Source organism: Macrosteles quadrilineatus, unplaced genomic scaffold (assembly GCF_028750875.1).
Source record: "Macrosteles quadrilineatus isolate MER2022 unplaced genomic scaffold, UCM_ALF_1.0 Scaffold_3__2_contigs__length_128488019, whole genome shotgun sequence".
NCBI lineage: Eukaryota > Metazoa > Arthropoda > Insecta > Hemiptera > Cicadellidae > Macrosteles > Macrosteles quadrilineatus.
The window spans coordinates 29,783,718-29,800,999 of record NW_026542596.1 but is presented as its reverse complement, the minus strand read 5'-3'; the positions used below and the strand labels follow the sequence as shown (position 1 = coordinate 29,800,999).

Here is a 17,282-nt window from a genome sequence, read left to right as displayed (position 1 = left end):
AATGTCCCGGTAACAAACTGAAGAAAAAAAATACTACCACTGATGAAATGTACATCTAAATTTAAATGTTCAACAAGGCCAATATATAATAATTTTTTTTTTCACTAGCGCTTTCAGAAACTTGGTTTCCATCTTCAGGCTGTGTTAACACTAGTACAAAAAGTAAATATTTACTTAATAAATTAATTTTAAACAAAGTTAAAACAGATGATTTAAAGGATATTGGAAGAATAAAAAATAATAGAAAAATTAATCTTTTGAATTTTGTATACCTATATTACAGTGTTGTTCTTGATGTAATTATTTTCAGTAATTCCAAATTTATAATTGGGCCGTCTTCATTATTTAACAAATAATGTTGGTCTGTTTTTTTTTCTAAAAATAAGATTCCCACGCATTAAGATGTTGAGGTTTTATAATTTGTTTTAAAAGTTTAAGGTTTCCCAGATTGAAAATATGTCTTGTTAATACTATGGCTAGCAAGGGCTGACTTAACTTTACTGACATATTACTACCACTGAGTTCAGGAAAACTAGAGTTCTATCATAGTTGTGTGAAATGTGAATTTAATTCTAACTTTAAATTAATAAAACAATTAAAAACTAATTTTAATCATATAACAATCAATTATAACAGTGCTAATCTAATGGTAATTAAATAATCTATATTCAAATACCAGTATCCTCTCCAACTACAAGAAAAACAATTCAACTACTTGAAGCCTAAACAGATTAACGATTAACAGAATCATATCATATACTGTAGTATCAAAAATATTTTAAGTATTGCGACCATTGCAACTGTCGGCTACTCTTTCACCACTTGAAAAGACCTGTAATCATCAAGCGCAGATAGCTCAGGAGGTAAGGCAAGAGGCACACAGGGCGAAGGTACCAGGTTCGAGACCCGTCTGGGCCAAAAACTTTTTTCTAGTTTTTTTCTTCAAAATTTGTGTATATTAACTATTTAATCAGTTTACTAAACTTATAATTAAGATTTTCATACTAAATCTATATTATTTTGTGTTTTTTATGTTCAGGCCCAGACCAAACTTTATCCCAGGGACATCCCATAGTAGTCCCATATGTCCTGAGAATGTCCTTTAGGATTACCCTGGGATGACCTCGGATGTCCCACGCACGGATATGCTGTGAGCTTATCCGTAGGACATCCCCGGGCGGGGACATTACGCATTCCTGTGGATAACCTGAGATATCCCGGGTTGACCATAGGACCATTATGGGATATCTTGCATATCCTGTTGCAATATCCGTGGGATGTCCTGAGGAGAAAGTGTGCTGTCTGGGAACCAGTATAAATTGTAAATGATTTTATTCTAACTATACTAAGCCTCACACGAGCTAATCAGCCCACCCTATGGCCTGCACACGGTATATTTTTATGTATAATTTTAGGCCCACAATACTGTAAATTCACTAAAATATATTGTTTTCTCCGTAACAGTTTATTAATTATTGTTTTTTTTTTTATCATTCACTTTTAGCAAATTTCCCTATAGTAGTCTATTACCGTAGGTGGCACAGTAAGACCTAGGCCCAGGACCGATTTACTTTTTCATTTTGATGTTCCCGGAGGCCAAAAACACCATTCATTCAAATTTATCTATATATATATATATATACATATATAAAAATTTGAACGAATTGTGTTTTCCGTGAACGAGACGCAATAGCTTGAGTAATTTGTGTCCGATTTAGATTAAATTTGGTTTAAAGTTGTAAGGACATAAACTTGAATAAGTTCGGGAATCAGCATGATCGGACCATGGGAACGGGATTATATAGGGTAAAAAATGGTGTTCGAATTTTTGACCCTCAAAACACAAAATTTCCCAATTTCTTTCTAGACCTCTTTAAAGAGCTTAAAAACATAAAATAATTTTGTTTATCAAAATATTTTTAAAGGGTCATTGGTAACGGAGAAATTTAAAAAAAATGTAAATTTAAATTTTCTGTTATTTTTATGGAGAATATTGTAAAATGTTGTAGTTTGCGGGATTATGAATATATTTTTATCAAACTTGGCAAATTTATTCATTTCATACTAAGCTATTTACAGCAATATTTTACAAAAAATATACTTAATTTGTTTCCTTATTGCAGCAATCCTAGGCAGTCATTATAAACCTAATGTCATTAAAATAGCCTTGATAAAAAATCAATTCAGACAAATAGAAATTGCTTAGTGGCAGGTTTGCTGCGGTGGGGGTTTTTATGTCAAACTGTTTAAACAATTTGGGGGATTTACTGAAAAAATTATTATTACTTTATTCAATAATTCTGCTAATTATTAGAAGTAATAACTAACAGTACCTTAACACAACTTCTTAACACTGACAATATTTAAGTTTATATTATTTGAGTCGACATTAAAGATTGAAATATATAGGGAACTGTACATTCAGTGCAATTTAAATTTAAAGATAAAAATAAAACGGAAGGTTTAAAATTCTGCACTGCATTAAATAGTCTGTATTAATAAAAGTTAATTAAAAAAAATATTTGATAAATTAAAGTCAGAGGTCCAACAAGAAAATCGCATTACAATTTAAACAATTTATTAAAACACATTTAAAATATACAATCTTCAACAGTCTACACAAACTCATCGTTTCTCTCTTCTAGTATCGAAGAATTAAATGATCCTTTAGCCTCGCTGTCGGGTCCCTCAGTATCAGGTTCCAATGTTGTGTCGCTACCATCAGGTAATGGTCTGAAATAAAAATAGAGAAGATTTTAAGTTAAACTAACATACAACAACCCATGAATCAACCACTTAGTAAAGATAAGTTATAAAAACAATCAAATGGAGGCTTCTCCCTAAGAGGGAAGGAGAAAAGAGCACCTTCGACTAAATGTAAGGTTCAAAGAGTGAGCAGGGCCCAAAATTTTACACTCACAATATTCACTAATTTCCATGGCACTTGACACATATTTATATTTTTTAGAGCTTTTTTGATCCTGAGATGCCACAATTATTCCACTTAAACCAATGGCCTACTTCGACGAGTTGTTCTTGTCCAGCTGCCTGGATGCTACGGAGCACTTTGACGAGGTACTCTCGTCACGCGACAGTGCTAGTAATTTCGGCTTTTTCCAATAGGTAGCAGCACAAATTGGGTGACTTAATGGTAATAAAAATCAAGCTATTATTCCTATCTCCTGGTTAAACCCATAGATCACCAGGTAGAAACCCTTGCCGTCAGACCGCCACCGCCCACCACTGCTCGAGCGAACATCATTACCGCAACAATACGTAGTACAGCCATCGGTCTCAGTGGTGTAGTGGATAGCGCACCGGGCTGATAATTTGGAGGTAGCCGGTTCAAAACCTACCGGAGGCATTAACTTTTTGACTCGATTTTTTTCATTATCAGCAAGTTTGGTTGGTTTGGTTAGGTTATGATAGTTTAATTTTATAATTAAAAAATTATTAATTTATTTTGAGACATTTATAATTTTATTTTATGAACAGAATTATTTTTGTTATTAGTAAACCTTCATTCGATATTTTCATTATCAGCAGGTTTGGTTAGGTTATGACAGTTCAATTAAATTAAATTTAACCTAGAAACGATACATTTTGACAGCGACAGTGATAGAGATAACAATTTCCCACAAACAGTTCGGCTATGCACGGTATGATGCGTTAACCCTCACCCGGAGGGTTTACTGAAACCTAGTTTAAACAGAGAAATTATTTTAGGGAAAGTGAATCTGAGGTTGAACTAAAGTTTAAACCACGATCAGAGTTTAACTTGATTTGGGGAAAGCGGCCCTTAGCCAAATAAAGTGATCTACTAAACCATTATAGCTAGCCTTTAGTATTTTGACTAAAAGAATAAAGAACAAAAAATATAATTTCCCCTAAAAAGAAATCGAGAAAAACACTCAAACCTCACTTATATGAAAACATTGACTACAAATATTGGGTTTTATTTTTATATAAATTAATTTTGTTATGAAATACACTCAAAAGAGCTTCAAAATGTACAATAGGATGAAAAGATTAGGCCTACATACGTGGGATTTAAAGTCAATGCCAGAATAATCAATTATGCAATTACACTGTAATACTAGGTGTACGCTCATTTTTCCCGTATTGGGACGAAACGAAGACTGTGAATAAGGCTGCGCTGGTAAAGCCGACCAGAATACACAGTAGTAACCTAGTTGTTGTCACACATAGAAATTACATGTATAGGCCTACTGGATCTAGCAGTCATGGATCAGCATGGATGCTCAAACAGTGTCTTGCAGAGCAGATCATTTCAAGAATGCCAGAGGTCTTGGTGCAGATGTGGTGAATATCTGGCTCAGACTCATATGACGAGTCAATAAGAATCTAGGAAATATTCAATATCCAGAGAATTGAATTAATGCTAACAATTTTCAACTTATTCTTGGTAGGATTTACCATTATCTTTGGTCAAGTCTTAGCTGAGAGCCTTGAGCAAGACTCAAAGTCATGGAGGGAAGCAACTTTCCACAAACAGTTTTATATCGCCAGCAAACTAAAGAAAAGGGATCTTGACAACTCTCTTGGTGTCGTTAAAGAATGTACCGGTAGAGCTGAAAATACAGTATCTGAATTTTGTTGGATGTTTTCATGATATGCAACAAATCCATATTCACCCCACAAAACCACATGAAAACCAGTTTCAAGACAGTTAGTAAAACTCAATCTATAGAGGAAGTGTTGTGTTTTATCGTATTAAACCAAATTACAATAATAAAGTTATCAAGATCCCATGACAACTCCTCCTTATCCTTAGTCAAATAAGGACTCAAAACTATGGTACATTCACTTAGGAATATGTATTGGAAATTTTCCCTCTAACCCATTATCAAACAATAAATGTGGTCAACTATGGTTGCTTGTTTTTTTAGCTACGCTATTTTAAAAAGTTTCTGTTAGCATGTGTAATTAGGTTTTTTGAATAAAAAAATCCAAAAACACTCATATTTGCACCACAGCCTTCTATGAAAGGGAATAAAAGATACCATTTGCTACTTTGTTTGTTTTTAAGCAATTTTTACCTCATGCAATGGAATTTTGAGGTTTTCAGGGTATAAAATGGTAAAAAATCATATTTTACGCCTTACAACACTCTGTAAAAGTCTGTTTTCTTAGTCCGACCAGAATGATTTGTTACACTCATCATATTATGTATATGTGTTCAATCTCTTAAATTTAATCATATCAAAAGTGGTTGCTTTAAATATCATGGGATATTATTTTTACAGATACCTCAGTAATCCTTTATCAAGCAAAAACATATGTGATATACTACAGTATAAACCTGGTTAAAACCGAATTAAAGGGCGAGAGCTTTTTTGGATAACCAATTTTTTTGTTATCATATGCTTAAAATAACCAATGTGTTCCCACAGTGTGTAGAAAACATGAATTTAAGACAATGACTTTATAACCATTGAATAACCCAGTGTTTTATTTAAGCTAAAACAATGCTACAATGGGTTAGAAAACACTTTAAGCTAAATAATTAAAGTTACTAAAGCATTTTACAACCCTGGATTATTTTATGGAACCATTTCGGTTAACCCGGGTTTCGATTAACCCGAATTCGGTTAACAGGGGTTCTTCTGTACTTTGTTGGTATTTTAAGGTCTTTTTAAACAGATCCACTAAACCCATGTCATTTTTAGGTTTTCAAAGCATAAAATGGCAAAAACTTATATTTACCCAATGCAACCCCATGTGAAAAGCCCATTATCATAGTAAGATTAAGATGATTTGAGAAACTCATCATATTGTATAATGTGTTTACTCAGTTAAAACTAATTATATCAAAAGTGGAGTCTCATGTGGTGCTTTAAATTTGGTTCTGTCCCGGGTTCTTTGAATCCCGTCAAATCATTAAGGATTTTTTTATTTTATCCAAGTGATAATGCCGCAACCCCTAAGTATAGCCAGAAAGAATGTGAAAATCAATCCTGGGCTCGTACCTAGCACCCTAGGAAAATAAGTTCTTGTCTGGAAATGTTTTAAACCTTACTTCCAGCGAATATAGTATTGCTGGACTCTACGGTTTCCCAACGCAGAATGATGAAATAGACTCAATGGTATTACGGGGTGCGACCATAGGAAACTTATGTCATCGGCTGCACACAAGTGAAAAACCCTCTTTCTTGCACTATGTGTCAATGTGTCCACTTTATATTGTGTATTATCACTGTTAAAACTTAACTTAATTGAGTGTCTCCCGTATTACTCCAAATCTGATCAATGCTGGAGGATTGACTTCAACTACATTAGAACTATTGGGGAAAAGAGGCCTATATTAGTAATTTTATCTGTAAACTTTCATAAAGAAAAATTTTTTTTTCTTTTTACGATCCTTAAATAAGATTTGATAAATATAAAGGAATTTGTACATTTAAAAAATAAAATAACCCCACACAGCAAATCTGAAGACCAAGCAAATTTCCTTTTGAAACCTTTGATTAGTTTTAACTTTTAAGGTGTACACACACCGGAGCCGTAGCGGTGCGATAGTCGCACAGTGATTTAGTACAATGGAAGTAAATGCAAGCGGCCACAATGGAGCGGTAGCAGTATACCGCCTGTACCACCACTCCGCTGAGATGCAACATGTTCTATTTCACCGCCCAGCGGTGCCGGTGCGACAAGCCAAGCATTTGTGTTTCTTGTCTTTTATAAGTATGGCCCCATTTATGCACCAAGAGCGAGAGCGGGGCGATAGCGGGCCCGCTCCCGCTGTGAAAATTTTGTAAAAATTGTGCAAGCGATAGCGGTAGCGGTTGGTCAATGTAGAATGGAAGGGGGACACAGTCTTGCCAACTCAAACTCTGCTAAATAATTAACTAAACTATTTGTCTTAAGTGACCGTGCGCGTGGGTCAAGTTGGCAACCCTGGCTGCAACCGCTCCCGCCCTGCATAAACAGTCTCATTTGACTCAATGTAGTTGAAAACCGCTCTATCCTAAGCAACCGTTGCGATTTCTAACTACACAGCGGTCGAATTAGAAACCGCAGTGAGAGGTCAACCGCTACTGCTATCGCTCTTCGTGCATAAACAGCCCCATTTAACTCAATGGTGTTGAAAATCGCTACCGCTCCCGCTCTTGGAGCATAAACAGGGCCTATCGTATTTGCCATGCTCAAATCGCCTTTTGTTCATGTCATACATCCACTCCAAATTTTTGTGATCGTTGTCTTCAGCTACAGCAAACAATTGCAACATTTCTTCCTTGTAATCTGATGTAAACAATGTAAACATATTTCTAACTAACAACACACTGAACTTGTTGACTGCACACTCATAAACGAGGACGGAAAATTACTGTAATCCGCTGTCAACGCTGAGGTGCGGAATCGCTCCGGTATGAATGCCCCAGCTATACTGCTGGGTGATGATAGTAGATGGGGGGGGGGGGGGTTAAAAATTGTGCCTATACCACCATCATTCCGGTGTGTGCAGGCCTTAATTTATTTAAGTAGATTAGGTTCAATGAGTACTTAGGTATGCTGCTGCAGGGAGTAAAGTGTAGTATAATGTGTTTTTAATAAAACATCAATATCGTGGTATAAAATAAATAACGTTTCCATATAGGTAATATATCCACAAACAATCAAACCACAGCGGTTTCCTTCTTCTCCATAAGAATATCATGGGAATTTTAAATTTAAAATTTTTAGAATAGCCAATAACTGTAGGTCTACACAAACACTTTGTTGTAAGATCTTTTTACAAGCTCTTCAAAATGTTTTAGAGAGAAAAATTGGGAACACTGTTTCTATGATAAATTGTTAGGCTCCTTTTATGCACAGTGGTAGAGGTTTTTGCCACCCCGATATAAAAATTGCCTGCAAAATTCTCAAGCACAAGCGATCCCTACTCGCTGCTACTACTGGTTTTTAGCGACAGTAAGACCTAGACCGGGGACCGATTTACTTTTGTTTTGAGGTACCCAGAGGCAAAAAACACCCCTGGTTTAAATTCATAGGCTATATATATGTCTGTTAGCATGACAACTCGAGAAAAAATCATACGATTTTAATGAAATTTGGTACAAACGTGTAGACCTACGTTTATTCAAAGAGTTCGCAAACCAGCATAATCAGACTAAGGGAACAGATGTTTAAAATTAAAATTTCACAAGTTCTTTCCAAATCATTTGGTACCGTAGAGCTTGAAAAAAGAAATACCTTTGCATATTGAAGCATGGTTGTATGCCTAACGGTTACGGAGATAATTAAAAAAATTGTAGGCCTAAATTTAAAATTCCCATGTTATTTCTATGGAGAATAGATAAAATATTGTAGTTTGCTTGTTTATGGATATATTTTAATCAAATTTGGAAAGTTTCATTCCATTGTTTATTTCATTCTAAGCTATCAACATAAATTTAATTCTTTCTTGGATATGATATGTATTTCAACGCTGCTGAGCATAGCATGGGTTCTCTAGCGTTAGGTATTTAGTAAATGAATCTAACAATTTGAGGGAATATTTTTGTAGAAATTCAGACAGGTAAATGGATATTGGCTAAGTGTGCAGGTTTGCTGTGGCGGGGGTATTTATATCAACCAAGGTTTAAGTAAGTGCTGCCAAATATTTATCTGTTATGTAGGCCTAGACTCATTACCTAATATTTGGTTGAAATAGATTCTTATTCGATTGTAGGTTACCACCCTCCTGACCAAACTAAAATGTCCAAAGCCGCTGCCAGTTACACGACATTCAATAACCCAGAGCTGTCTCATGACGTATAGAGCTCTTGCTTACGGAGCTAGGTTAGGATAGGTTAGTTTGCACTACAGCCGGTAAAAAGAATTCACAGTGTGCAGGCGCTCTGGACGTCGTGGGACAGCGCTGAGCTATTGGACGCTGTGAAACTGGGAGCGGCTTTGGACGTGGTGCAGTTGCTATATTTTAAAGAGTGTTAAGTGCGCTGTTTCACGACGACCAATCTCATGACCAGAGCTTGTAGAAAGACTATGTTATGTTTATTGCAGTTACTGTACTTTTGGACATGATGAGATTTGAACGTCATGCAAGAGATAAATATTTCAGACTATTGGACGCCGTGAGACAGCTCAAGAATTTTACTTTGAATGTTGTGGAATGCATCCTTACTTATACAACAGTTTAAACAAAAAAAAACTTTTTAATACTTGATAGTGCCTTACCAGAAAGTCTGTACACAGCATTTTGTTACCATGTTAGCCTACCCATGAGTAATGATGTGCGATACTGGTCAATGTGTTGATACTGCTTAGAGATATGTATTAGAACGGAATGTATCGATACCTATATCATATGGTATCTTTGTGCATGAATATTTACCCAAATCAGATGAAATATCGTATAAGTTATTTCAAATTTTTAGAAAAAAAATTTTAATACCTTAAATATACAAGCTGCAGAGACAGATACTATGTTATTTACGAGCTTGTACCCTCAAAATTCAAACATATTTTGTTATTGCATTCCTAGTTTTTGCACATGTATAATTAAGTAGAAAAAGTAGGCTACCGGTACTTATAATATTTGTGGTGAGGCTTACTTGAACACATTTAATAGTATACCCTAACATGGATAATGAGGGTCACTTCCATTGATGATGTCCCTAGTTTTGAGGTTATTTGCAAAACTTAGCTGAAAATACATGTTATCAGTATTTTTGAGAATTTGTAGAGTAAAATATCAAATTTCAACTACAATTGAAGGGAGGAGAAAAATCCCCCCACCGGGTTTTTACGAGAAGGAAAGGAAAGGGAGGAAAAGTTACTTAGGCCTACCTGAAAAACTATATTTGATTTATATTAATAAATAAACAATACAGTATTCAATACGGTGCTGGTTATAGGTATATCGATACAGGCATATCGATAAGTTACACGCCAACCATATGATACAAAATATCAATATTTTCCTGTCCTTGTGCTGATATCCGAATCGACACGTATCGATTTTAACTTACCTATGAGCACATTTGAGAAATCAGTAGGCCTAAGCTTTTTTTAAAACTTTCATCATGAAGAGAAGTTTTTTTGGTTATTAGGGAAAATTATGAGACAATATCAACATTTGAAAGAATGTAGGCCTACTGTAGGTAATTTAAGAATAGGCAAAAAACTTGTTATTCCAAAATTATTACCTAAATATTAAAAGTACGGTAACTTATGTACTGTAATTTTTCAGATAAGTTAGGTTACTTAGTAAGAATTACTGTAGAACTTTCGGCCGATTATGATAACAAATATACAATTAATATTAATACAATTAACTTACATTCTGTTAAAAACAATCAATTACTGTATTTATGGTGCCGCGTCGCCTCGCATAAAAGCTCATAAGACTAAGTAACTTAAATGGTACTTTCCTGTTATCTGGTACCTGCAAAAAAATTCTTCCCTGTTTTCTGGTACCTGTGTTTATTAATCAAACGATTACATATGAGTTTCGGGTGGCCAGAAGTATTGAATTACTTCTAACAGTGCTTCGAAAACATCGCAATCACCGAACATCTTGCGCCACATAAACTCTGCCAAATAAGACTCTAAATGATGACGTGCAGTGCATCGGTGCTTCTTGTTGCGCCACTTTGCTGCCCAACACAAGCGTTCGACGGTCTGAGTATCTGCTCCGCACTCTGTATCGACGAAGTTGTACTTTGGTTAGGTTAGTTTATCAATAACATGAGTATTGTAAGTAAACGAACCTAACCAAACCTAGCCTAAACGGTAGTAACTTATGTGCTCCGGACTCTGGATCGACGAAGTTGTATTTGTGGTTAAAGAATTTTTTTGCAGGTACCAGATAACAGGGAAGTACCACTTAAATGTAGGTTGCCTACTTAAAACCGCTACAAAGTTGCGGTTCCTAGGCTCGCCGCTCTGGACTATAGAGCAAGCTGATCCAGCTAAGCCAAACCAAAAATACTTTTTTTAGAGTAGCTGGCATTCGAAAAGACCTGAAACAGTTTATAAGTCGACTTGAGAATTATTTGTTTGATGCCTTTATGGTTATCAATGTCCATTAATTACACCCACACTGTGTGCCCTTGCAAATTTCAATAGGCCTAAGTTATGTTTGTGTGTGTTGCTAGCCTATTGATTAGGCTAGCGTTACTGATTTTAGAGCAGGGGTACAGATTCAATTTCCGGCATATCCATAACAATAACTTAACTTAGGCCTAAGTTAGGCCATTTTTAACATTTGGACCGCTTTCCTTAAAAGCATTATTACAGGGGTTTTAGGTTTACTTATCGGTTAAAAGTAGGCTAGGCCTACTCGATTTATTATAAAATGTTATGTTGGTTTGCCAGTTAAATATTTGAAAACATGATGCCAAGGCCTAACTTAAACTTATCTAGAAAATAATGTGTTGTCTAAGTTAAATATTGTCTAGAGAGAAGTACCGGTACCTACTTATAGTGCTCACCTTCAAATCTGTAGATTGATTATTTGATTCCAAGCAAGTTGATTGTTTTTGTTAACAATTAATGACTGCTAAGTTTGCCTATCCAACAATAAGGTGTAAACAAGATAAGGTTGTTGGGAAGTTTACTTAACTTAACAAGACCATGGTTTGAACCGCTCCCATTAAAAAGGTTAAAAAATGCCGTCGGCATAGATACTACAAAAAAATAATAAAAATAAAACGAAATGCCTTACAGGACATAGGTCTAGGCCTAAGTTTAGTTGCTGAAGCTAATGATTGTGTTATGCTGATACATACAGGCATAACTTGGCTAACAAGTTTCTAACTTGCACGCCTAGGCCTAGGCATAGATTTTAGGACCAAAAAAACTTAACAATAAGTTACAAGAAGATTAACACCACCTAAGAAACTACATAGGCCTAGGCTAGGTCTAACTTACTACGAAAAGTTTGGTAAGGCTTTAAGTAGAGTACTTAACCTAAATGTTTGAGTGGAAGTGCTCCTACTGAGCTATATAATAACATAGACAAAAATAATTAAATGATCTATTTATCTTAATGTTACCCACCCAAAATGGGGGCTACCGCTACCTACCTGCTAGATAAATCACGTCACTAATCAACTAAACTAAAGCAAGAAGCAGGACTAATTATTCGATAGACGTGACTAATAATTTAGTGCGATGTTAACATAATTTCATTCATAGAGTACAAAATGTAAGGCTTAACTTTTGAGTAAAAAGTCGAAGTCACTAAGTAGGGCAATAGCTATGAATTATTGGCAGTTTGTGTTTACGTTTACTTCACTAACATTTTTGTAAACAAAATATTATAACTTAAATGACAGTCTACTGAATCAACTCAAATCAAATACTCAACACGACGGACGACAGCTAAGAACTATGATAGTCAAACGAACAACAAATGGCTAACAACTAAAGTCAAAATTGAAAATTAAGTTAAAAACGATAAATCAAAAACATAAACGAAAATTACCGAAATATACCTTAGAAAGAACTACATAAAAAAATAAATGTGTGGTACAAGAATCAGATTTTTTAACGTTTTCGTAAAAAAGCCTTATGGTAACAAAGTTTAGCATACGAAATTTTTTACTTGAGTATGAGGACTTCAACTTCGTTTCGTCCAATTAACAACTAAGGTTATGGAATATAGCTTAGAATAGGCCTGTATCAGTTTATGGCCACACCGAATTCAACCTAGTTCAGTGGTTCATGTGAACTGGAGGATCTAGCGCAACACAGTCTGAAGTAGGCATATGTCCTTTATTCAGTCGAAGCGGCTGCTTTAAGCAACTTATGTGAAATGTACTTCCAGGGTTAAGTCAGTTATGAGGGAAAATAGCTTACATAAATTTGTCAATTTATGGCAATTAAGTAAATAATTATTTGGTAAGAGTGTAAGCCAGGCCCAACATTATTACGCATTACGCCTACCCGATAGTTAAACATTTATGTCCAAGGGAAGTTGGCGCACCCCCTGTCTGCATCCGCCACTGTAGGCCAATGGATTAGGCCTAATTTGAGACTTAAGTTAGGTTTACACTAGCATTGAAAAGTTCTACACTCACAAACTTGTCGTTTCTCTCTTCTTGTATCAAAGAATTAAATGATTCTTCAGCCTCGCTATCGTGTCCCTCACTATCAACAGGTTTCACTGTCCGGTCACTAATCTTCAGGTAACGGTCTGAAATAAAAATAGAGAAAAAACAAAAACACATGAACCACTTAGTAAAGATAGTTATAAAACAATCAAAGGAGGTTTCTCCTTACGAGTGAAAGAGAAAACCACCTTTAACCAAATGTAATGTTAAGGTTCAACACTAACAATATTCACTAATTTGCATGGCATTTGACACATATTGCTTTATTTTAAGATCTTTTTTGATCCTGAGGTGAAAAATCCCAAGTTTAACATGTACGGTAGTGTAGGGGAAAACTTCTTACATTTTTAGATTTATTTGGATTTAAAAAAAAAAAAGATCGTAGGGTCTAAAAATATAAAAACTAGAACCGAACTTAGCAAACAATATTTGTTGAGCATAACAAAAAAAACTAATTAATCGAGTTTCAAAAATTAATTAATACCGTACGCAAAACTTCCCAGGACTTGCGTAATTTAGTCGATCGGTTGGAGAAAAACTCTACTTAAAAAATGTCTTTGCATTATTGCATTGTTAACTTGATCAATTTTACTAATTTATTTAGGCCTATTAAGAATGCGAATGACTAGTTAATATAAGTTTCCTCATCTTTGAGGGTATTTTTTTTTTGAGGTGAACAGTTAATGTGTTGAGAGTGTAGGTTAGTATTATTAATGAGCTGTGAGGTGTAGTCATTTCAAATTACAAAGTAACTTAGTGCTGACTTTTTTGAGTCATTAACCTACTGTAGCCCAACGGCCATTGGAAATGTTATTTTTTAAACAGCTAAGCAAGACTTCTAAACCTTGTTCCGATATAGGTTGGTGTATAATAAGCCTATGACTAACTTAAACGTTGCTGGGAGTGATAAGTTAATGTTGAAATGAAACGCTTTATTAAAATGCACACGCACATAAAGAGCAATAAGTTTAACTTAGGCTTCATGAAAACAAAAACAATATAACTTACAACTTATTTGATGATTTTGTTTTCCTACACGATCCATACCGGTAAGTTATTCTTTCTGTTTTAATATCTTCAAACGCATTTAAATTACAAATGAAGAACTAACCTTGTTTTGGCAAAAATAATAGCCTATAGGCCTATTGGATTAGGAAATGAAACTAGCCTATTCTAAACTAACTTAACGTAACTAATCACACTGGCTATAGGCTACGTTAGCGTTTCAAAATTCTTTTTGATAACAGAAAAGGCATATAGGAAAAAGGCTTTCAGACGGAATTTTTAAATGTTAACAGCAAGTTTGGTTGGTCCTTACTTATTGTAGCCTTACCTAAAAAACTGATTTAAAAGCATAAGTTAATCAAGATAGGTTATGATAACTTAGGTTACTTCCAGGTGTAACGTATGCATGGAATAGTCTTGGCTCAATCTAACATTAGAGTGACATTTTCTTAGGCAAACTTAGGCCTACAGGCTGCACTTTACTTGACGTCCTACACTCATTCGATTGTATTTTTCGATTCGATATTTTCATTCGATTAATTAATTCGATATATCGTTTGGTTAGTTAGGTTAGGTTAACCTTACCTAACTAACCAAACGATATATCGAAAGAAGCAATCGATTAATCGATATATCAATCGATATTTTCATTCAAATGAGTGTAGGACGTCAAGTAAAGTGCAGCCGGCCTACATAGGCTACTTACATAAATAATACTGTAACTTACATTAATGTAACTTAGCCCTATCAGATGCAGTTCCATAAGTGACCCGCAGAACAATCGAATGGATGTATCGATTTATAGATTTCATTTGGTTATAGTTAATATAGGCTGCACTTTACTTTACGTCCTACACTCATTCGAATGAAACTATCGATTGTTCGATCAATTGATATAACTTATCGAACAATCGATATATCGATCGATATTTTCATTCGAATGAATGTAGGACGTAAAGTAAAGTGCAGCCTTAATATAACCTAGGTGAACCTTACCCATACCTAATCCAATGACATATTCGATAAGCTATATTAAGAAAAAAATTGATATATTTATTTGGTTGTTCTGCGGGACAGTTATGAAACTACAGCCAGGCTAAGTAGGCCTATCCTATCATGATATTTTAATAGGCTAAGTTAACTTAAATGGCTCAACTTACATCACACTAACTTAGCAATCAATGTCCTGAACCCTACCTAAAATGTAACAATTCGTATTCCTTCTGTGTTAATAGGTACTTTCCTGTTAAAGGGAACATTCATTATTATCGATGATTTCTGTTCGATATATCGATATTTTTGTTTTCCATCCGATATATTGATAGTAACAAATTGAAACATATCAGCTGATAAGTACGATATAGGATACAGTAAATAAATATTGTTCAGTATTAACAAACAATTAAAAAAAAAAATTATATTGAAATGAAACTGTTCTAAACTAACCTAACCAACCAAACTTGCTATAACTTAACATTTCAAAATTCCGTTTGATAGCCTATTCCCCATATGCCTTTTCTGTTATCAAATGGAATTTTGAAACGGTAACTTAGCCTATACAGCAAGTTTGGTTGGTTATGTTAGGTTAGTTTAGAAAAGTTTCATATCCTAATCCAATATAGGCCTATAGCCTATTATTTTTGCCTAAACAAGGTTAGGTAGTTCTTAATTTGTAATTTCAATGCGTTTGAAGATATTAAAACAGAAGGAATACCAATCGTGAAGTAAAACAAAAATATCGATATATCGAACATAAATCATCGATAATAATGAATGTTCCCTTTAACAGGAAAGTACCTTAATATCTTCAAACGCATTTAAATTACAAATTAAGAACCAGGCCTAACCTTGTTCTGGCAAAAATGGGTACACTCCCATAACTTATGTGTTGGCACAAACAACCGAATGAAAATATCGATCCATAGGCTATCGATTATTTGATATATCGTTTGGTTAGTTAGGTAAGGTTAACCTAACCTAGCTAACCAAACGATATTGAATTAAACTATCGATCGAATAACTTAGTCAATATTACTCATTCGGTTGATTGTGCCAACAGATATGGAAGTGTACCCGCAAAATAATAATAGCCTATATTGGATTAGGAAATGAAACTAATAAGTTAGCATATTCTAAACTCTAACACAAACACAAACTAATAAGTTAGTCCCTAAATAGCTCATTCCCTATAGGGCTAACTTAAGTTATGGGAAATTCACTAAAAGTATGGTACATTGAAAAATGAGTTGATTTCTAGCCTAGCCTCCCAAAACACAGCCAAAACGATAGGCCTACCAATGATACATTAACACTTTAACTCATCTTAAGTAGCCTATTTCATTAATATTCAAGCTAGGCTACAAAAAGGCCTAAGTTAGGTTGTACACTTAACAACACTGCTTTTGAATGATAAATCCAATGTAAATATAATTTTTAGCGATTAAGTGTGTTAAGCCATAGATGAAGTGTGACTGTTGCCAAATAACTTAAGTTTATCACTTTAACTTAGTTAGGTGTACATACCCGGCTTTGTTTCATTATTATTTAGCCTGACTTATAAACCGATCAAATATATTAAAATATTATTAAAACCTAGCGAAGTTACAGCTACAGCATTAAGTTATCTTAAATTTTAAGCTTTATTTGATTTGTATCTGCCAGCAGCCTACAAACTGGACCTTAGCCTGAGTAGTTCATGGAATTTCCTAAAACGTTGTTTTATATTTAACTAACTTAGGCTACTTCTGTAATATTTCAATAATTTGACTTACCTCATCAGTATCTACAGACAATTTTCCACTTCCTGTTCACAACATAAACAACACTCACTGAGTGAGAACTAAAATGATAACTTATGTAAATTAGGTAAACAAAAACAAACACTGGCTTCTGTCAGATCGGATAGAAAAAAATGGCGAATGGCGGCGTCTTCTTTAATGTTTCACTCCACTACTCCCAGCAGTCCCAGAGCTCACCGGTTGAGAGCCCGATGCATTGTGGGATTGAGTTTTCAATTCCTATACAATAGGTAGGTTAGGGTTCACTTACTCTACGAATCATTGACACAATGAGCCTCCAAATATGTAATTCTTAAAACACATGGCTCACTTACTCTACAAATCATAGTCTATACGAGCTTCGTAAATAATATTGAAAGTTCACTTGCACTACAGGCTCGTATACTATACGAGCCGATCA

The 17,282-nt window shown here is 34.6% G+C and overlaps 1 long non-coding RNA gene across 1 annotated transcript; it reads right to left on the bottom strand.

The window, feature by feature from the left end:
• Window positions 1-2,561: 2,561 nt before the first annotated feature.
• Window positions 2,562-16,955, bottom strand: LOC128990662 (uncharacterized). The gene is made up of 3 exons (XR_008490550.1): window positions 16,856-16,955; window positions 13,047-13,162; window positions 2,562-2,733 (listed from the first exon to the last, which is right to left on the bottom strand). It is a non-coding gene; the product is annotated as an uncharacterized LOC128990662 (long non-coding RNA).
• Between the last annotated feature and the right edge of the window lie 327 nt (window positions 16,956-17,282).